The 23452-nt window shown below is 42.2% G+C and overlaps 1 protein-coding gene across 9 annotated transcripts in view; it reads left to right on the top strand.

The window, feature by feature from the left end:
- Positions 1-23452, top strand: part of SGCD (sarcoglycan delta) — a 1022496-nt gene that overhangs the window by 645569 nt on the left and 353475 nt on the right. Inside the window, exon 1 of one of the 9 annotated variants that reach the window (XM_015245783.3) lies at positions 5198-5374. The exons of the other annotated variants lie outside the window; for them this stretch is intronic. The gene's annotated coding sequence lies outside the window, so the exon portion shown is untranslated. Of the gene's footprint in view, positions 1-5197; positions 5375-23452 lie in introns of those variants that run through there. 9 annotated transcript variants of the gene reach the window in all.

The raw sequence follows: 23452 nt of genomic DNA, 5'->3' as shown, positions 1-23452 counted from the left end.
TCTCAGCTTAGCCTGCCCTCTCAAGTGACTGGCCCAGCAAATCCTCTGCCCAGTAATCATAAACACCCTACTGTACAAGAGAAGAACACCCCTGACTCTACATTGGATCTATTACTCTGGCACTAACCCCTGTGCTGAGTCACCTGTGCTGAGTCATGCTGATTCTGCACTTTTGTAAAAAGAATGTTGCCTGTAGCCTGAAATATACAAGGTAGCCCGTTCCCAAGGCTCTGACCTTTAAGGGTCTAACATTTTTCTATTAACATAGAGATAAAAAGTTGCAGATTAAATGAAGTCTGAAAAACCAAGATTTAAAAAAATGGAGTTGTATACATGCTCTTTTGCTTGGATTTAAAAAAAAAACTGCCTTCACTTAACAATATCTGTTGTGCACGTTCTATGTGCTAGGCATGGTAGAACTAGGAAACAGTAGTGAGCAAGGAAGCCTAGTTTTGATCGTTATGGAGAATATTGTCTATCAGGAAAGACTGACATGAGTCAAGTAAGAACACAGGTAAATATATAATCATATGTCTGGTAAGTGCTAGTTTGGAGGCATATATAATAGGAGAGGGTTGGTTCTGGGGTTCAGGTAACCAAATCCTAGAGACAGTGATTAAAATATAAATATGAAGATTGAATAGAAGTTAAATAGAAGAAAACAGGGGAGTGAAGGTAACATTCGGGAAAAATACTTTCCAGAAAGAAAGAGGACAGCTGTTTTGAATCTCAAGTGTAAAGATACATGATGTCTTTGAAACACTGGAAGAAGGGGGAGTGGCAGCAGATAAGACTGAAGAGGGAGACCAGGGACCTGATCAAGCCAGGCCTTTTAAGTCATAGTGATGGTGGCTGTCTTCCCCTTTAAAGCAGTGATAAGGACTTTAGTGCACAGAATGACACAATTATGTTTATGTTTAAAGTGAAGCTATCGCTGTAACAGTGATTCTTGAGTCTGGCTTACATTAGAGTCATTTTCATTTTGGTGGGGGAGGGCTCAACACAAAGTACTGTCACCTGGTTCCTGTCCCAATTCAATAGAATCAAAGTCTCCGTGACAGGCCTCTATCTCTGGTTATTTTGAAAGCCCCCTTCAGATGACTCTCACATAGAGCTAAGCTTGAGAATCACAGATGTAAATAAACTACGTAGGAGATGTAGCCTAATAAACGCACGTATAATAGAGAGGCACTAGGAGCTGGCTTCTCTGGTGCCTGAAGGTTACTGCCTCCAAACCTAGTATTATCGGGAACTGTATTCATGGAAGTGTTCATCCTAAATGAGACAAGGAGTTGTTCCTCTGCCCCTACATTAGACCCAGCACATCTACAAAGCATGCTCACCTCTCAGCACCAAATTTTAAGAAGAAAGTAGCCAAACTGAACCATTCCTGGAAGAAAGCAAACCAGAGTTAAAAGGAATCCAAACCGTAATGAGGAGAAATGATCCAGTGGTACCAGATGAGTTTAAACTATAGTCAAAATACCTCCTAAATAAGGATGATTTAGGGTCCCTGCTTTCAAGTAAGTCAAAAGTTGTTATTTGTTCAAAGGTTAAATATGCGAGCCAGGTACTTACCCATCTGAGACTTTGGGGAAAGGGCAGGAGACGAAGCAGACAAAAACCCATGTCCTCATGGACCTTACGTTCTAGCTTTGAATGGGGTTTTCTCATTCATGGGATCCGTGTGATCAGAATTGCTGACTGACCTTCATGATGAGCAGCTGTAGAATCTGAATGTGCTATAGGGACATTTATTTCAGTTGTTAGTTTTAGAACTTTAAAAGTAGACCTCTCTGAAAAGTGAACAGATCGATCTGTAAAAGAACTCCAGCTGGAGTGGCCATCCAAGAGGGGATTTAGAATCTAGTGGCAAGGACTGAAAGGTGTAGGAGGGAGGAGGCTAGTCCAGTGATCTAGTCTAGTGATCTCTAGGGTCCTTTACAAAACTGAAAACCAAATAGTATAGCATTAAATAATAGCAGTCCTTCCATAGCTTGAGCACTTACCGTGTGCCGTACACTTTGCTAAGTGCTTTATTATGCGTTATCTCACGAAAACTTACAACACTCATGCAGATGAAGAAAACGGAAGTGTCAAGTTATCATCTTTAAATGCACGACTCTTACAAATATAAAATGAAAATATGTCAAAGATTTTATTTGACTCATTAATAATGAAGGAATCAGTATGATGGTAAGACTGATTCCAAGACCACTTGAGGACCTCTTTATTCGCAGGTACATTCATAAAGGAATGTTAGCTCGACTAGATACAAAACTGGTTAACATCCTACAGGGCGATAAACCATCACATCTGAGGTTATATTTTCTATGGAAGAGAAACAACTTGTATCGTTAACAGACAAAAGTCTCCCAAGTTAACATGCAACTTTACTAAATTTGGGATCTTTATTCAGTGGTAAACAGTAAACAGAACAAAGCACATTCCCCCTTAAATAATTCTTGGGAGGGCATGTTAAACAATTAGCATATATGACTTTGAAAGAAAGTGACTACCTTTTGGCCTTATTTTCAAGTTTTTGGTCATTTTTCTTAACATTAGAAGAGTAACTTTTTAGGATTTTCCAGCTGGTAGTAATGAAGCTGAGTCTCAAACTAAGGTATCCCACCCCACATAGCCACGCTGAGATGAGCCATGCAGCAAGTCTTTAGAGAAGCATCAGAGCAGTGTCCTTTGGATCACATCACCATTGTTCTGCCTTTGTATAAAATCAGACCTTGGTTTTTCCAGTTGTTTTATGTAGCTTTTTTATTTTCACTGTTATTTTCGTTGATTACCAGAACATTTGTAAGTTACTTGAAATTAAGAACTTCCCCTCCTCTTTTGTTTTTCTAAAAGCATGGCATCCCGACATGGTTAGTAAGTAGTGAGTGGTGCATTAACCACTTGCTTTGATTGCTTCTGAAACAAAGGCTCTGGGACCCCAGCTAGAAATCGGATTCTTGAGAATTTGTTGCAGCTGTTTCCTCGGTATGGTTTCTTCCTCAATTTACAGGATTTTATTTTGTTGTCAATTTAGGACACTGCAGTTGCCAAACGTGGAATGGCAATTGTTAATGGTCTTCTATTTTTAGAATGATAATCTTGAGCTCTTAAGGTTTGGAGAGAAGGTCCAGTTCTCTGCAAATGGCACTTTGTTCAGCCTCATGAAACTGACTGCAGATTTGATCTCACTGTTTACCTTTCCTGTGATTTAATCTTGAAGAAAGACTTCAGTGCTATATGTAGAGAATAAGTGAAAAGTAGCTATGTGGTTGGTTCAGTGTTCCAATAAGGCATTAGACACTTGCCTATATTTAAGGTGGTAGGTCCCTGTTATGTAAAAGTTAGTTGGCAAAAAACTTCAGTAGCCAATCAGATAGTTCAGGAACTCAGGCTAGATGTGAAAGTACAATGTTGCTTTTTGGTAAGAGAAAGGGTCTGATTTTTGCTTGATTAAAAAAAAAGTAAAATTTATTTACCGACAGTGTAACAAACATTTTGTATGGATTATCTCACCAAATCCTAACAATTCTGTGAGTTAGAGTCTTTTGTTATCCCCATTTTGCAGATGAGGAAACTGAGGCCCAGAGACGTTAAGCAAACTAACCAGGATTCACAGCCAAGAAGAAACAGCTAGGATTACACCCAGGCCCTCTGATTGCAAGGCTACTCGTGTGACAGTTAGATGATACTGCCTTTCCCAGTTGATGCTGGGCTAGAGAAAGCACTTTGAAAATTAGCCCAAATCCTACTTTCTAGCATCAGCTCTAACATTATGAGTCTTTGCACTCTGGACAAGTCATCTTATCTATGTGGACCTCCATTTCCCTGTGTGAAACGAAGGATTGAAACCATTTGGATTGGATGGTCTCTGGGGTTCCCTCCTACTGTGGAGTTCTTTGTTTCTGTAATTACATCCTGACCTTAGAGGCGCACATGCCCCCTTCCTCCCCACACAGATATACACACTGCTTCCCAAGGCAAAATTGAATCTTTCTGAAAGTACCCACTGCAGTTTGATGCAAAACTCCAGATCCCACCAAATCTATTATTTACAGCAGCCCCTCCGGAATACACAGCACTTTTAAAATCGGGCAAGCCAGTTCTTTAAAATAAGTTGCTAGTGGGATAGGAGTTTTGGAATACCAAAAAAAAAAAAAAAAAAAAAGACAAGAAGACCCTGGAAACAAATGAGGCTCTCTCAAAATCATCTTTTTTTTTTTTTTTCTATCCTGTTACCTTGACAGTTTAGCTTTAGGTCTTCAGATATGGGATTTTCAGTATGGGAGAAGAGGGGCATCTTCTTCATATCTTTAGAAATGTCTTCTCTGTTATATAGAAGGAGGAAATCCCCATGGTAGACCACAAAATCCAGCAGAAAGTACATGGGATATCTTGGTGAAGCGGCAGCCAGAAAAAAATCACAGGTATATACAGTTAGGACCCATTTTGATTAAAGGTGCAGTCTTTTCTCCTTGCTGTTTCCTATAACCACAACACACATTACAACAGCCTGCAAAACATTACTTTTTTTTTTTTTTGCACTAGCACAGTTATAGAGCAAAGAGCCACAAAAGTGCCTGTGAAATAACTGCATTATTTTTAGGTGCAGCAGCAAGAGATGCACATATCAGGATGGGGGGACAACTCTGAAGTCCTGAACCAGTCTGGAAATGCTAAAAATATGGCTTCCCCTCTAGCAATTGAAATTTTGAGCAAAGACAGAGGCATCAGGCAGGTAGGGGAGATCCAATTAGAATGCCCATCTCTCAGCTGTAATAGGCTCCTTATCAGGGCTGGCGAGAGCTCCAGGGGAGTTACAGGGGTCAGCTGGGGACTGTGAGCAGATGGAGCCAGTTAAATGGGGGCAGGGATGAGCTTAAGGAAGAGAGGACTGAACTCCAGGATCTAGCACCACGGAGCAGGGGCCAGCTGGGTGGAAAAGGGCCGAGAAAGCAGAACTGGTTCTAGAAGCCGTTGGCTTTGTGGTCGTGAGTGTGAGCCCAGCAGACGCCACGGGCATGGATGCAGGGTAGCGAGTCTGTGCTCGACACATGTGTTTCCCATTGAGAGCTGGAGGCAGCCCAGTAGCTGGGAGTTGGCCTGACAAAGCCGTATTGAAGCACAGAGTATGGTTTCAAAGCAGTCAGAAAAAGAACGGGAATGCTGTCCAGGAAATTCTTCAGGCATGGGCAGGGACTTGGCTGCAAGTCTCCAGCTGGAAAATCTGACTGGGGCAGCTTCTGAGCACGGGCTGGGCCTGCTCACCCCCAGCTGGCCGAGGGCCGCCCCCTTCCAGCCTCTCCGCGCTCGCCCGGACCGTGGGTGATTTTCACCAGCCAGCCTCTTTGTGCAGCAGACCAGAGAGGTAGGGGACTGCTCATTCTTGCATGTGCACGCTTTCCCTTCGCTTTCTAAGCCTGCTGTTTGTTGGCAAGTACTCTGCGTTTCGGGGATGGGGTTGGGGGGGTGTGCGAACAAGTTAGAACTCCGTCACTTAAACATTTGGTGTGGGCTTGTGAGCTTTCTGTCCCCAGCCCCCTCCCAGATCTGATTTTCAGCAGGGCAGAGTCACTTTGGAAAGTTAGGATTTGGCTGGCAATATGCTTGTGAAAGAGAAAAGTATGTGAACTCTTGTGCTCTGAGCCTGCTCCAACTTTCTGTGACTTTTCTACATGAAAGGACAGTCGTGGGCAGGGAAGATCATTGTAGATGAAGCTGTGTTCTTTGCTTCCTGAGAGTTTGGAGACGGGCATTTTTAGCAGAAATTGGCTCTTATTTTAGGAGGGAATCGGAGTTTGAAGTTTCTATTTTGGATTACACTTTCAGAATGTCGGAACAGATAAGTGCGTACAAGTTCCTGGTACCTTTTATTATTATGTGGGATTTTGACTGTCGTTAAGGAGCCCAGTGATATATTTGCCTAGAAATATGCTGGATCTACATTTGTCATTCTGTTTCTATCATCATTTTCAACTTTTCTGAGTTGAACAAGTAACCAGCAGTTCATCTGTCAAAAAATACTCTTATATTGTATGAAATATAGACAACTTAGGAGTAACACAAAACAGTAATTTACTTAAAATCACTGTTAAAAGATAGAGACTTAATAGTGGAAATTTTATTTCATCGATTGATTGCATTTTACCCCTTCCTGAAAAGAGTGCTTTTTTAAAAAATCAAATTTTAAACAATTATTTTTCATATCTATCAGTTATAAGGCAGCGTAGATTTTTACCCACCCCGCCATGAAAGCTTCCCCTTATTCAAAGCTTAGCATTTAGCAAATGCACAATATAATATAATTGCGTTTAAGAAACTGGTTCAGCTCAGAAACAGCTGGACTAAATCTCACGACAGCTTTGTGATTGCTGGAGGAGCAATCAGTGACAGCAGTGGTGTTTTCCAGAGGGGCTTGGCCCAGAGTCTGGCTGGGGAAACAGATGGATGAATGGACTCTTGGCTACTTCTTGAAGAGCAGAAGAGTGGTCCACCTATAGGGTGGACCTCTGTAAAAACAGGTGTGTGTTTACTTCAGTTTTAAGATCTCTCAACAAGTAGCTGATTAATGGGTGAATAAAGGGTCGAGGGGCTGGACTTCATCCTACCTTTGTTGGTGTAAGACCCAGGATAACTGGGCAGGCATTGTGTTTTGTTGGTAGGAGTTCAGCCCTCTCGGCCAGCAGTTTCACTTTCTCCATAGTTTTGCACTTAAAGGAAGGAATTGGGGAATGACTGGCAGCAGGGATTCGTCTCCTAAGACATACACACAAATATCCTCGTCATGAACCTCCTCTTTGGGTTGGGTTGGAATGGGGAGAGTTTGGGAACTGCTGGACGTGGGGCAAGAAAGGAGGCACTTTGACAGAGCTCGTGTTGCCTACTGAGTGAGCAAGATGCCAAGACAGATTAGGAGCCAATGTGAACTGCAGCCCAGCACACCAACAGTGAAAAAGGAGACTCTGTGAGTGCTAATGTCACACTCCTCTAAATTTAGCGCTCGCCAGGCTTTGAGCAGAGCAGCCGTGAAACAGCAGCTTCAGGTGGCAGGGGTACGAACAGCATTGCCTGAACTTGGAAGGAGCTCTACAGTTGCCTCTTTTAGACACGTAAGAGGAGAAAATCAAGCTCCCTTGACATTTGCAAAGAAAGAAAAAACAAAAAACGAAAAGGAGGTGGGAAAGTGGAGGAGAAGAAATCCAGGGCGGAGGTACAGGCTACAAGGAGGGAGGGGTGGCCACACCACACACGGGGCAGCTGGGGGAGACCTGTGCACAGGAGTGAAACACACATACTCGAATAGTGAAGCCCGGCAGGCACTGATTTGTTCCAGTTGAAGGCGAAACCATGGCCTCAGTGGAGAGAATTGTTTTACTCTCTTCCTAACAGAAAAGCCCATGGTCAGACTGCCCTGCTGTGCCTTCTGGAAGTAATCAGAAAACACATTTTGTAAGAAGGGCATTGCCCATGGCTTCAGGTTTCCTAAGCCAGGAGGGAGCAAGCTCCTAAGGCCTTATTTTTAACCCATAGTTGTTCCGTCCAGAGATAGTCCTGCTGGGAGTGTTGAGTGAAGGGACCAGGTGGAGATGGGTGAGGGCTAGAAGTCTGCAGAGTTTGCCTGGGCCCTGCCCGTGGACACCTCATCATTAAGTCACTTTTGAGAAGGATATGAAATGACATGTATGCTTTATTTTAATGAATGGATTTATTTACTTGATTATTATTATTTTTTTTAATTTTAAAAACATCTCCAAGGGCATGTACCACATTGTTGGTGAAAGTGTTTAGTATTAGTTTCATAAGGTAAGAAGGTTCATGGAATCCTGCATTTGACCATCTGGAACGGATTAGGGCCATCCAGTAATACAGAATTTCTTGAGTTTGAGTAACATAAAGACCCCTTAAACCCCTTTTAACAAGGTTGGGGGAAGAGATCCATCTCCATGTTGTTGATTTAACAATTTTTATTATACGACCGTTCACATATGTACAAACCAAAAATGCCCACCTAGCTATTACCTCTCAATTTTAATCGTTCTTAACCAGCTGTCACACTAAAGCAAATTTATGAATTAAATACAGAGAAAAGTATTTAATTTTTGATATATTTTTATTGGCATATAGTCAGTTTACAATGTGTCAGTTTCTGGTGTACAGCACAGTGCTTTAGTTATATAGGAACATACATATATTCATTTCATATTCTTTTTCACTGTAAGTTACTACAAGGTATTGAACATAGTTCCCTGTGTTGTACAGTATACACTTGTTGTTTATCTATTTCATATATATTAGTTAGTATATGCAAATCTCGAACTCCCAGTTTATCCCTTCCCACACTCTTCCCCCCACCTCCATAACCGTAAGTTTGTTTTCTATGTCTGTGAGTCTGTTTCTGTTTTGTAAATAAGTTTGACCTTTTTTTTTTTTTTGATTCCACATATGAGCGATACGATATGGTATTTTTCTTTCTCTTTCTGGCTTACTTCATTTAGAATGACATTCTCCAGGTCCATTCATGTTGCTGCGAATGGCACTAATAATATTTAGATTTTCAACACTGGTTTCTTATGTAGAGGATGCTTTCCTGGAATTTAATACGGCTTACACCATGAACATGGGGCTACAGTTATCTGGAGATTATTTTGATCTTAGACACTCATACTCTGATATCCTGAACACACACTGATTATTCCGTGACTTTTTTCTCTTCTAATCTCCCTTAATTTGCATGCCATGATGTCTTTGATCTGCTTCTTCAAGGAAGGTGCCATTTTATGTTATATCACACTCTGCTCCTTCCTCTGTTGTTAACAATTTGAATCAAATCAGTTGTTGCCAACATGATTGGACGCTGAAGACAAATGCAGACCCCAGCACTGTGGGGTGGTAGCCATTGGTCATGAGTTGGATATATGAATCCTAGGACAAAATTTGTGTAAATAAAATAAGGACTTCAGAAGGGAAAAAAGGAGAAATACAAGAAAAAACTTGGCAGAGAACGCTGAGAGGCCCTGAGAAGATCTGAGGGTCCCTGGTGTTTTGGAGACTCTCCCTTAAGACGTACTGATTTTGGCCAGTTCTGGTTCCATGGAAGAACCCCTGCAGGGATCTAGGGAGGAATGGCCCTGGAAACACTTTGTCCACTTTTCTACATCGCCAGCCACTTTCATCTGTTTCATATATTGGGATTTTTTCAGGATATTTCATTTGAAAAGAGAGTTCCAGTGCTGCATCAGTGAAGATTGCATTTGGCTGCAAGTAACAAAAACCCTGCTCATAGAAGTGTGACTGTGTAAGGCCTTACTTTCATGCACACACATGTGGACCACACCTGGACTGTCCAGGACTGATGTCGCAGCTGAGCAGTGTCCCCAGACACAAAAGATCCCTTTCTGCTCCACTGTCCTTAGCTCTTGAGCTCAACTTTCCACGCTCATCTCCATGTGTTGTGTTCAAGCGAGGACAGAGTTGGGTGGACATGAAGGAGGAGAATACTCCTCCTCGTGAGCCTTTGCTCCTTTTATCAGGAAGGGATCCCCTCCCACACAGACTTCCCCTCATGTCTGAGTACACACCCAGCGCTGGGTCATATGCCTACTGGCCCCGTGCAGTTACTTTACCACGATGGGTGGAGACCAGTCACGTGTCACCCTCTGTGTGTGGAATAAGTTCTAACAGTCCATTTCTTCTGTTTTCAAGGAGTGAACACTGAGACCATAAAAGACACATTACCCACCTGAAGAATGCAGGCATTTGGAGACAATGGCAGTGTTTCTTTCTCCTTGACTCTGAGTCTGGTGTGGACTACTTGTGACCTGTGTTGGCTTAGTAATGACAGCTGAGTGATACTTCAGAAGCCATGCTAGAGAAAGGGACAAAATAGAGTCTTATAGTTAGAAGGTCCCTCAGAAATCACCTGGTTCCATGGTTTCTCAAAGCATTCTGAATCAGAATTTCTGAGATTAGAGTTGGGGAATCCTTCTACTTTTAAAAGCTCCCCAAGTGCTTCTCTGGAAGCCAGCCAGACACTGATCCAGAGAACTGAGTTTGTTTAACACTTGTGGCTAAATTAGCATCCACCATAAGAATGCCATTTATAGCATCGCTGACAGATGTCAGCAGATGTGACGGCAGTGGAGAACCTCACTGCAATGTGAGGCAGCTTGGGGTGTTTTTATCTCAAGCCTCCTTAGCCTGGGCCAGATTTGCATCTCTTTGTAACCCTTGGCCATGGTCGCACTCTCTTTAGTCACATATGAAGGTGGTAGGGGTACTTGGTGCAGAAGTGAGGTGAAGAAAGGGGGTAAAGTTAGAGGTGGTCAGAAATCATGGGATAGGACCTGAGTCCACTAAGAGCTGAATGCCAGTCTTCCCATCTGTGAAATGGGATCAGACGGCTATAAGCTGTTGCCTCTTTCTCCCATTCTATGGTTTCTGTCATTCTAAAGCTCTCCTATTTCTTTATGAATGTCTTGAGTTATTTCATCTATCCCTCATCTTTTCCTACACTCTTTTCTTTACGCTGCTCTGAAAACATCCCAGGTCACCTCCTCCTGACGAAAATATTGGTCCCTGAACTCAGTTATGTCATCTGACAAGTGGATGTTCCATGTACAGGACACCATGTGTCTGTTACCTGAAGGGGAGGAGGATGTTGTCAGGGCGGAGCAGCACAAGAAGAAACCAGAGAGGGAGGTGGAAGGGTCTTGGGGCAGAAGGAAAATGATTATATAGTGAAGTGAGCCCAGGCGCCGAGGCACACAGACCTGGACCATGACCCTGGCTGTGTGACCTTGGACAAGTTACATCCTCTGCATCAGCCACAGTTTTACCATCTTTACATTGGATGTGGGGGCATCTGCCTCGTAGTGTGCTGTGAGACTGTGCTAGGAGACACTCAGCGTGGAGCCTTGCACACCGTAAGGACTGAAGTATCTTGCTGTGTATACTTAATATTAACTCAGACAGCATGAGGCAAACTGACAAGGAATGAACTGGGCGGATCAAAAGGAAAAAAATGAAGCATTGAGACAGTCAGCGGAGAAGAGAATGTTTCACCCTGAGTGATCCAGGTTCCTTTTTCTATGTTGCCTTCATTTCTCTGCAGATTCCATGATCCTTTTTCTTTCACCTTTGCTGCCGCACAGAAAGGCAATTGTCTTTCTTATTGTTTCAAATTCCTTTTGCCAAATGGGAATCACCTTTATTTATATAAAGGAAACTGTGGCCTGATGTGCACGCCGGACAGGTCTGCAGTGGGGGAGGACTGTGTCACCGCAGTTCACTGAGTGTGTACATCCCATAAGGTTGTACGAAATCTTTGCTGATGGTTGTCCTAGTGGAACCCCAGGTGTGTAGGTGGATATGGAAGCCGTGGCTTTATTCTTCTTTTTAACCGATAACACTGTGGTCCCTAGTAAAGCAAGCACAGTTTTCTGATAGGACCTCCATTGTCGGGGATTGGAAACTCCCTCCATGCTGGGACCACATTTCCTCACCGGGGTGCTGGGACCGGACTCCCTTGTGAGCTCCCTGACTTCCAGATAATACATTTCGGAATTCCCAGAAACCCTGCAGCTATTTCCCAGAATCAAAACATTTAAGCACTGAAACTGTTCATGGAACTCAAAAGTACATAAGCATCCCGGGAGCTCCCTTCTCCAGGCAACTCCTTCACTGTTGTCCCAACTCTGAACAGTGTGTGGTCCTGCGCCAGCGTCGTCAGCAAAAGAAGATGCTTAAAGCCTAGAGGTGGCGAGGAGCAGGGCCTCACTGCCCTTTCTTTCCTGCTCTCACGTGTCATCGTCCTCTCTCCTCTCTCGTGCTCTGTCCTCTTCCTGGCTCTTTCCCTCTATGTTTTTACTCTGTTGCCAGTTTCTCTTTTCTCTCCTGTTTGATTGGGATGTTTACCAAAGTCATCTGCTTCCCTCAATGGGCAGGAGTGTCAGACAGACCAGAGTCTGGACAGCAGAATTGTTACCGTGTAATGACAAACATCACCTCCTAGGCTGGCTGTGACCTTCAGAGCTTCTTGGCCTCCCTTCTGTTGCTGACGAAGGTGTTTCCGAGGCCGAGGAAGCAAACAGTAGGTCACAAACTGGCAACCCCAAGGGCTGACCTGTGGACACATTTTGACTCGTGAAGTGTTTTTTAAAAAACTGAGTTACTTACAAAGCACTTATGTATAGTGAGATGATAGGTACAAATTCAGATTATCTAGGTTATCTAGAAAAAGCTGAAGAAGGGCATCCCTGGCCTGATTTCTCACCATGTAGCTGTTCGCTGGGGTCGGGGTGGGGGTTCTGGCCAGTGCCTGGTCCTCGGAAAGGGCATGTATCCACTTCATTTACTGACCTCACCTACCTGATCTGACATCAGTAAGTTCTCAGTAGGGTTTCTCATCTGAACCGCAGAATATAGAAAGTGACTGACTTGAGTGACCGTGTTTTTGATTCTTCTCAGTGTGGTCCATATATACCATTAAGAGAGACGTTAGGACATTGTAACTTAGTTCCCTCGCAGGGCACTGTTGTGACGGGCGAAGTAAGTATCTTCTATGAAGAAATGCAGTGCAGCAGTGTGGTGACCAAGAGCACAGGTCTCAGAGTTACACATTCCTTGGAATCACCACCTCGTAGAATTGTACATGGGATTAAAAGTTTTAAATGTGATAGAAACCAGAACAGTCACTGCCCTGGGGCTGGGAATTGAGTAGGAAGGGGCATGAGGGAACTTTCTAGGGTGATGGAAACATTCCCTTTTTTTTTTTCATATTTTTTTATTCTAGTGTCATGGATTTACACTGTTGTGTTAATTTCTGGTGTACCGTGTTCCCTATCTTGATTGAATATGCTTTACACAGATGTACAGCTTTGTGTAACTCGAGCTACACAGTTAATATCAGTGTCTTTCACTGGGAGTAAGTTACACCTCAGAACGCATATATGCATGGGTGCATGTGCACATACAGACATATGTGAAGATGTGCCAGGTGCTTAGCAGAGTGCATGATAACTTGTAGCTATTGTTTTTATCCTGCTTGTTTCTGGACACTTTGGTTTAAAAAAAAAAAAAGAAATGACATGACTAAAAATGAGATGAAGAGATTGTCCTTTCCAACCACAGATTTCACAGCAGGCATTTGAGAACACAGGTAATAGCTAAAGCTCTTTGCCAAAGCCAGTTGTCAAGGGAGAATCTACTGGATCAATGCTAATTTTATGGAACTGTTGAATCACTACAGAAAGATGTGCCTAATTTGTTGTAGCTGTTTTTCATGATGCTGTAAAAATTTATGGGTTTCAGAGACATGTCCAGGATGGCTTATTGCCTGGGGGGAAAAATGCCTGCACTTAGAGTAACATGCACCACCATGACTGAAATACAGTAGTTGCTCAAAAAGGATATGAAGAATTTCCTTAAAGTAATATCCATGTTGAGAAATTCTAGCTAAACTAGTTACCAAAACGTTTTTAATTAGTCATCACACTGTTCTGAGCAAGTATGCACACACATCTGGAAGCATTTAACACAAGAATTAGAATACATTTTTCAGCCAGGCACACTCGGTTCAAATTCCTGCTGTGTCTTTAACAAGCTGAGTGACCTTGGCTAGGTTACTTAACCTCTCTGTTTCTCAATTGCCTCAACTGTAAAATTGGGATGGTTACAGCGCCTGCTTCATAATTATATGTCTGTGAGGATTCAGTAAGCTCAGTATAGCGTTTAGAACAGTGTCTGGCTCATGGTAACCATTATGCAAATATTTCTCATGAGTTTTACATTCTTTGTGTTAGGAAACATGGCTTTGTTGTGATTCGCCTTTGGGTATTGTTCAAAAGGCATATGTATGGTGGTTGATGAAAGTGATGTCAAACAGGAGTTTAAGTTGAGAAGACCAAAGTCTGGAATTTGTGGGAAACATACTGGTTTCCAGGTTAGAGGACTTCGGTCTTAAGACTAAGTCACCTTCTGACCTTAATGAAGTCACTTCACCTCCATGAACCTGGTTTTCACATCTGTTAAATAATGACTTGAGTTATGTATTATCCACGTTCCCTTCAACCTTTGGGTCACATTGTCTGATCTTAAGTGTTTGAGTCATGTTCATTATTATGTTACTGCACAGCTTGGTCCCCAAGTCACAGAAGAGCTGTGGTGGCTCGACTACAGTTGTCACCATCTGATTCTGGTCAGAATTATTTGTGGGGATTTAAGAAGCACTGGGTTTCTACAACACAGGGTAGCTGGTTTGCTGAAAAGGATCTGTCATTTCTATTTAGAAAGCTGGTCACAAATGAGGCCACAATGGCTACACATGGTGTCCTTTGCATGTTATAGTGGCACTATTAACTTTGCTGTCCGTATTTGAAATTATTTTTCCTGTTCAAGATGTTCAGTTTACATTCTTTCCTGGTTCTCAACTTGCGATGTCAAGACCACATTTAGAATGATGTCTGAGTTTTCTGAGATCCAAGTCTTCTGTGACTCTCAAGGTTCCTTCAAGTCTGCTCAGATGTTACTTCCTCCATGAAGTCAGCCTTTCGAATGCTTTTAAAATGTGAACCCTCCGTGCTCTCCACCCCTTAGCACTGTTGCTGCCCCTTTTCCTGTCTTTGTTTGTTTTTTACCCATAGCACCCATTCTCTTGTAAGTTTCAAAGATAGTTTTCATGTGTGTTGTCTGTCTCTCCCATCAGTGCCTCCTGCCACTGCCATGGAATCAGGGATCTGTGGTTTCACCTAAATGGTCATTTGGGATACCTTGCGTCTTATTCGGGGAAAGCTAACTCCTTGCCCCATTCTGTGTGTAATGGAAAGAAAATTGGGCCTGAGTCTGAGCCCAGACCCTAAACTTACTAGTTAGGAGCCCTTAAATAATTCCCTTCATTTCTTAGGACCTCAGTATCTTAATCTATGAAACAGTTTTAATAATACTGATCTCCCAGAGTGTTGTCAGGAACATATGAGCTAATGTAGCTGATGATGTCTCGTAGCAGCATATCTGTGTGTCTCACAAATATGTTTGTCTGAAACTACCTCAGCTGACACCTCACACATCTAAATCTCTGGGACTGTGGGAGTGAATGTTCATAATTGTAATAAAATATCTTCTAATTCATCAGAGATAAGTATTTTGAATTTAAAGATAAGGCACATTGCACTTTGGAGGAGAACGTTAGTAATAGTATCTATAATCACACACACACCCTTGACCAAGGAATCCAGTTTCTCAGGGCTTCTCTAACAGGAATATTTGGACATGCTTCATTCCTGGGGCTTTAAAAAATACTCAGATGCAGAAGACTTAAACATTTAATTTCTAAGGCCAGTCTTCCCCCTGAATTCCAGATTCATTTCTAAGTGCCTTTGTGACGCCACCCCCGTGGATTCTTCTCTGCATTTCAACGTCAGCGTGGCTGAACAGAGCCCTCTCACACCCTCTCTGCATGTGGATCCATTTGCCTCCTGTCCCGCGAGCCTACTGTTCTCCCTGCGCTCCCCATCCTGATAAGTGGTCCCACCGTTCACCCAGCTGCTCCTGCCGGAACCTTGGCATTCTCCTTGAGTCCTGCCCTTGACTCGCACACACCCTGTGTCTCGGGAAGCATCCGATCCTTTTGGCTCTCCTTTCCAGATAGTTTCCAAGTACAGCAAGTGGCCATCTTCTCACTCAACCTCTACCCTAATCTGGGCTACCGTCACGTCTCTCTGGGCGACTGCAGGAGTCACAGACCCCTGGTTTCTCTACTAGCATTCTCTTTTTTTAAATTGAATTTAAAATTTAAGTTGGTGTACAGCATAGTGATTCAGTTACATACACACACAAACACACACACACACACACACATATAATCCTTTTCTTATTCTTTTCCATTATAGGCTATTACAAGATATTGAATATAGTTCTCTGTGCTACACAGAAGGATCTTGCTATTTATCTATTTTATATACAGTAGTTAGTGTCTGAAAATCCTGCACTCCTAATTTATCCCTCCACCATACCCACTTTTCCACCTGTGGCAAATATAAGTTTGTTCTCTACATCTGTGAGTCTGTTTATGTTTGGAAATAAGTTAATTTGTGTCCTTTTTTTACATGCCACATATAGGTAATACCATACTGTATTTTTCTTTCTCTTTCTGGCTTACTTCACTTAGAATGACAATCTCCAGGTCCATCCATGTTGCTGCAAATAGCATTATTTTATCATTTTTTATGGCTGAGTGGTATTCCATTGTATAAATGTACCACATCTTCTTTATCCACTCATCTGTCAGTGGACATTTAGGTTGTTTCCATGTCTTGGCTATTGTATATAGTGCTGCTATGAACATTGGGGTGCATGTATCTTTTTGAATTAGAGTTCCCTCTGGATATATGCCCAGGAACAGGATTCCTGGGTCCTATGGTAAGTCTATTCCTAGTCTTTTGAGGAATCTCCATACTGTTTTCCACAGTGGCTCCACCAAACTGCATTCCCACCAGCAGTGTAGGAGGGTTCCCTTTTCTCCACAGTCTCTCCAGCATTTACTGTTTGAGGACTTTTGAATGATGAACATTCTGACTGGTGTGAGGTGACACCTCACTGTATCTACTGGCATTCTCAGCCCCTGCAGCTGTTTGATCCCTGAGAACAGTGAGAGTGAAATCCGATCACTCCTGTGCCTCAGTTCTCTGAGAATCTGAGAGTTACTGCCACAATCACTGTCATACCTATGGTTTCACTGTGGCTTGTCAGACCCGATGTGCACCCCTTCTGCCTGCACTTCAAGGCTTATTTCCAAACACTCTCCCTCTTGTTTGATCTGATCTAACTCCACTGTCCCTCAAACATACCAGGGGAGCCCCCACCTCAGGGCCTTTGCATTTGCTGGTACTGGTTCCTCTCACTGGAATGCTCCCCGAGATGTCCTCTTGCTTTACTCTCTTGCTTGTTCATGTTTTTTCCTCAAATCTCTCCACTACAGAGAGACTTCCCTTGACTGTCTTACCGACAGGAGCCTCCCCAGTCACTGCCTGTCCCCTTCTCCCACTTTTCTTTTATAATCGTAAGACTTCTCCCAATAATATGTATGACAAGTTAGATGTTTGTTTATCTGCTTTATCATTTCCTCCACTAAAATGGAAGGTCCAAGAGGTGGGAACTCTGTCTCGTATGGCTGAATGTCTAGTGCCAGCACATTGTAATACCCAATAAATGTTTACTGTTTAAATAAGCATTGGTATCAGAAAATTATCGGAAACGGCCTCAATGTTCACTATGAAGGAGTTGGTTAAGTTAAATGTCATGTATACATATAATTTAAGACTAGCTTAAAAAGACAGAATTCTATATGTTTTCGTGGGACTGTCACTAAGCTATGCTAAGTGGACCAACTTAGATTGGGAACAGTTAAGAGTGGAAAATATGCCCTTCTTTGTGTAAGAAAGAAAAACTTAAATATGCGTGTATGTATGACTTGAATGTATGTATCCAGTTAAGCCTGTAAATATATTGAATATTTCTATAAGGATAAGAAAAAAGCTGGAATAATTGCCTCTATGGAAAGGCTGGGCTTGTGAATGAAAAAGAGACTTCCTTAACTGTATGTTCTATGGCTCTTTTAAAAACATGCAGTTGTCTAATTTTTTCAGTAAGGATTGTTCAGAACTTATATATTCCAATTCTTAGAAGACTAAAAGATGTAATATCTAATTTTAAATTTATCCAAATATTTGTTTAAGTAGAACATGGCATTCCTGGCCCATTTCACATACATCAGCATTTACTTCCCTGGATGCATTTTACAAGGGAAAATAACTGTTGATCATGATGTCAAAGCTAAAAGTGAGGAGTCTGTTATGATTGTCAAAATTGTGCCAAACATTAGCAGTCCAAGACTAATGCCTTGTATGGGTGGCTGAATGAAAACAATCCTGGAAAGCAGATGGCTTTAAATCTGAGACCTCACAATTAACATGGTTAATGGAAAACCATTTACATGCCAAGAGAGTCCAAAATGACTCCGATTCACAACAAACTCTAGAAACTGTAATGAACCTGTGTAAGAACGTTTTCTCTGTTATTTATATAAACTGGTCACAGTTGTAAACAGTGATGTAGTTCATGTTGACTTATAAATGTTCTGGAAATTGTAACATGCAGCCGTGGCATCGTCAACAAACACCAGCTCATTTGATGTGTATCACTTGTCTTATCTCTGAATAAGTTAATTTCATTATTAATCTAGCCATATTGATCCTTTACTCTTGCTGTCACTTGTAAGGTGGAGTATAGTTAGTCCACAGCCTCTCTCTCCAGACCCTTCACTTCCCCTTTTCCTCTGAGCTCATTCAGTGCTCACTCTGCTGGCCCATCCTGCTTAACTGGAGTATGCTGTTAAGGCCCACATGCTTGCTATGTCTCTGATGGGAAACTTGTTCCGCCTCAAGGTCTCACCTAGTTGTCGCTTGTTCAGAATGGTCTTCCATGACCTGTGTGCGTCACCCTCTGCTGTCTGTTGTGGAACCCTCTTTGTTTTCTTCCTCCCACCTAACTTTAGTTCTCATGATTTCATCCATTTACTTGTTTATTGTCCATCTCTTCCATTAAAATATCAGCTTGATGAAATTCCCTACTCATGCTTTTGAAGACCTGTATATCTCTAGGACCTGCTGTGCTACCTGGCACATGTAGATGGTCAAAAGTTGTTTTTCTGTTTTTGCTTTTTTTCTGTTGAAAAAATAGTTTGGGGTGGAGATTTTCTTCTTCACCAGGTCTGTGCTTGTCCATGTTTCTTTCCCCAACGGTATTTAACTCTGTGGATAATTGCACTCATTAGCACTCCCATAAATCCCCCCATGGAACAAGATACTGTGATGCCTGATGGTTGGAAAGAGTCTAGCAAACATTGACAGAGTGCCTGCCAGTGCCTCCTTGTCCTCGGCTCTACCCTCCTAGTAAAGTGGATCACAGCCCATAAAATTTTATAGGCCCCAAAGAAAAATCATCAGGAGACTAGATAGCATCGATGTGTCTTGAGAAAGTTGACTGATTTGTGTTTTAATCATCCCTCAAAACATAATGCATTCTTGCGCCGCAGACTGATAATGAAAATACTATAACTGTTGTCTCAATAACTCTTTTACTTTGGGAGTAGAAATGAAACATTTGTCCTTCTGGAGGAGAACCCAACCGAAACAAAAACACTGACTGCAGACAGAAAGTGATGGCTTTGGACAGTGCTGTTCTAGAATATGTGTTCAGCCTTGGGATGCAGGCCAGCTGTGTGTGTTTCTGCCCCAAGACCTTCCATCATCCTATGTCAACTGGTAAAAAGTAGGAAGGAGGGAAACACAAGATTTTCTAGTAACTCTTTGGTACCTAACAGATTGAGGAAAGGAAATGAACGTGAGTGTGACCCCTTGAGTATGATGGCCAGTTTCTGTGGAAAAATGTCCAAGGCTTGTCAAGTAGTGAGATTCAACACTTTGAAACTCAGTGTAGTTGAGCTTTAGGCTGGACATATACTGTGACTTCCTTAATTAGAGGAGCCACAGCTACAGGGCCCAGGTACCACTTTTTGCTGGGCTTGGCTCAAGGATCTTTGTGAAGACTTTACAGTGGGCATAGGATTTGTGCAGATCTTACAGCTTCCATGACTGATGTTGGGCACTTGTGAGGCCATTGGTAAAACTTTCATGGGGAGCAGACTCTGAGGTCTTGGTGGTGTGTGCACTGGAGAAAGTGACTCAGGGCCACACAGCCTAAGAGGAAGTTCTTGACAAGTCCATGTCATAAAGATGGACCTTGTCCTCGAGATTGTCACGTTAAAATAGAATCAAGGCCTTGATTCTGTAATGCTACTGTTACAGCAACCTGAATCCCATCGAGAGACCAAGAGACACTCGGAGGGTTGGAGGACTCAGGTTTATTACGCCAAAAGGCCCAGAGGAGTTAACAGTCCAAGCTCTGGACTCCGTCTGTAGGTTTACACAGGCTTTTATACGGTTATAGTTTTTGATTAAGTTCGTGCCATATGCAAATGAGGTGTTAGAAATTGACCAATCATGAGTGAGCTTTTGGGAACCAATGGTAAGTTTCATTTTCCTAGAAGCAATCCGTTTTACAGAAGTGCAAAAGCGGGAAGGCAGTGGCCCTGCCTGGGAGGTCTTTCTGGTCCCTTTGTGGGTTTGGCCCTTCACTACGTGATCTCAGGTGTGAACATCTGAATGTGTGAGACCACGAGGTTACAGCCAAAACCATGCTTCCAAAAGGCCCAGCCAGAATGTCCTTCTTTGTAAACTCCAGATCTATTATATTTGGCAACTACTGAATTAGCCATGATTATGGGTGATTTTTACATTATGGCATTGCCTTGACCATCGGTAGTTCCTCCCTATCTAATGACAAAGCAGCAGAAAGTTTCACTACATTTGTTCCCTGGGAAATATAATCCTATTGTGTTTTGTGTGAAAAAACAGATCATCTTTAAGTCACTTGGGTTTGTCTGTAAATAGGTGAACACTGAAAATCGCTTCAGAAAGGAGCAGAGAAATGCTTTGGAGTCAAGCCTACTTAACATCAGTATAGTTGTGTGTGCCTTTGGGCAGGGAGGCAGCTTCTGTACGCTTCCACGCCTTTGCTTCTGCGTTTACAGCTCTTTACTTATTACCGGAGGATATGCTTTGTTATTTAGCATTCGTTTGATTTTTATTCATTTATTGAACCAGTGTATCCTATTGTATATATATAATTATACATACAGATATATAATTACATGTAATTACATAGATACATGCACATGCCCTCATCGTTTAGGTGATACTAGAATTCAAAGATGTTTCAAATACTTAGAAGACTTTGGCATCTGTTCAGAGAGATGACATATATCACTGTAAAATATGATGTATGACAATGTAAAGAAGTTCCCAAAGACTGATGGAAGATACTACTATCTTGTGATTCTCAAGGAGAAGGTGTATTTGGATAGAAAGATATTGTTTTCAAATTCAGCTGCCTGGTACACCCTTACAGACACAAGGCTGCCTCTTAGGGATATAGTTTGCTGGTTGAGGTTCATTTTTGCTAAATTATTCCATTTTGGGGAGTATTTTTATGCATAATTGGTAGAGGGAAGGGAAAATAAGATTGTTAATCACATCCAACACTAAATATTTATCCTGCACCTATTGTGGTCAAGGCACTGCTACAGTATTATAAATCAGATTATGACTACCTTGTTTCAAATTCTGCCATGGGTTTTCACTGACTTTTAAGTACCATGAACTTCTTTTTATGATCTCCAAGGCCCAGCACCATCTGACTCCAAGCAACTTTTCAGCCCCACCTCATGCCCATCTCTGCTTCCCTCATCTCAGCCAGTAACACAGACCTTATCTGTGTTGAGGACCTTCCCTTTGCTGTCCTTCCTCTGCCTGAGACACAGTTTTGCCCCAGCCCTCAACTTCGCTGTCTTTTTCTTGTCCTTCAAGTCTCAGTGTAAATGTTGCGTTGTCAGAGACTTGTCTGTTGATGAGTCTACATAAAATCCGTTCTGCCTGGCAATGCTTCCTTTAACATCACCAGGTCTGTTTCAGTGTGGGCATCTCACATAGTCCATTTTGTCATGTTCCGCATTTACTCTCCATCGTCCCCCACCACCCAGGCTGTGAGCTTCATAAAGGCAAGGGGTAATTCTCCTTGCTTGTGGTATCTTGAGACTCTTCACGCCATGTATGGAATTTGACTGAAGATCAGTAATTATTTGATCAGGGAGTAGGTGCATGAAAGACATTTAGATAGATCCCATTTGAGATGGAAACTGGAGTGAAAGTGGTAAGTTGAGTTTAATTCTCGTCAAAGTTCAAAATGAAAGTGTGACACTAGATACTGTCTCTGCGATGGAAGAGAGAGAACACTAACTCATAACGTGAACTTGGAAGACACCGAGAGGAGAGTTTGGAAAGACAAGACAGTGATCAAAGGCATGCCCAGGAAAGAAGCCCTGGGCATGCCGTGGCACGGAGGCCAAAGGGGGACAAACTGTCCAGGGGATGGGGAGAAGTTGGCAACACCCAAAGCTTCAGAAGATCCAAGGAAAACGGGCCTTGAGAAAAGTGCACTGAAGTTACGTCGCTAGTGGTTTTTGAATGGGCCGTTTCAGCAGGCAGATGAGAATATGAGATTCCTAACGTTTGCCAAGGACCTTGGACATTGATGACCAGGAACCTTGATCATCAGTGAGAGTAAAATTAGGCAACATACAGAGGGGATTATAAATGTAAGCTAAGATTTTGTTTAATGCCAAAAAGACTTGAGCACATTTAAAAACCGAGACACCAAGGGCTGCAAAGAGCATAGTAGTCAGGATAGTGCTGGAAGAGGATGATGGAAACAAAAGGTCCAGGGTAGGGATGCAGTGAACTGTGAGAGATGATCAGGTGTATATTTAGGACATGGGGGAAATGAGTAATCTGGGGAGAAATAACAGACATAGAGGCAAAGGTGGGCTGGGGGTGCTTTGCTGTATTGGACGTAAATTTGTGTTCCTGAAACATGGTCTCAAGACCTTTTATGTTCAGAATCAATTTGGGGGCTTGTCAAAAATACAGATTTCTGGGATGTACCCCAGACTTACAGAATTATTCCTTGGTGTGAAGACTCGGAATGTGTATCTATTATTTCCCAGGATGGTTCTTGTACCTTCAAAAGTCTGAAAGTCATTCCCAGTGCAATGTAACTGATTGGACCTTGCATTGAACTCAGCTAAGCCGTGATGTCTTGGGGTGATGTTCCACTGAGGTTTGGGTGTACACTTAACATCCCTTAGGGGAGGGACCAGAGGAGTCTCTAGGTTTTGTGAGGTCTGAAGCTTAAATAATTTGTGGGGCTGTTTTAAGGGAAAAAAAACTAAAAAATAAGAAATATATACTCAAATTAAAGACACAACTATGTATTAAGAATGAGAAAGTTTTAAAAGCTGGCATACCATAAAATCCAGAAATATAATGTTAATCATTAACTGACATATTTTTCCTACAGTTTTGTTTGTATATCCTTTGATGGCCTCTTCATATGACAACTACTTGACAATGTCATTTTCTGTATAAACAATAGAAGGATAATTGTCTCCTATGACAATTTCAATAATACTTAGTTTTTTAAAAATTACTGATGGTCGTGAAGCAAAAAAAGCATGCAACTTTACGTGCAGATTGTAGACACACGGTGCACATGACCTGAGAACACAAGAATTCTAATTAATCCTATTTTCCATGATTCCCCCAGTAAAAGAAAAACTGTGGAACATTTATTTTATATGCTGCATTGAGTGTATTCCTGACTGGAGAGAATCTCTGTTTTGACTCAGTATCAGCGAGAATTGAATTCTACACTTGGAATCTTATGTAACTGGTAACTTAAAAAATTTTCAAACTGCCCCAGTAATCATGTATGTCTG

This window comes from Vicugna pacos, chromosome 3, assembly GCF_048564905.1.
Source record: "Vicugna pacos chromosome 3, VicPac4, whole genome shotgun sequence".
Lineage (NCBI taxonomy): Eukaryota > Metazoa > Chordata > Mammalia > Artiodactyla > Camelidae > Vicugna > Vicugna pacos.
This window is presented reverse-complemented; position numbering and strand designations above follow the sequence as displayed.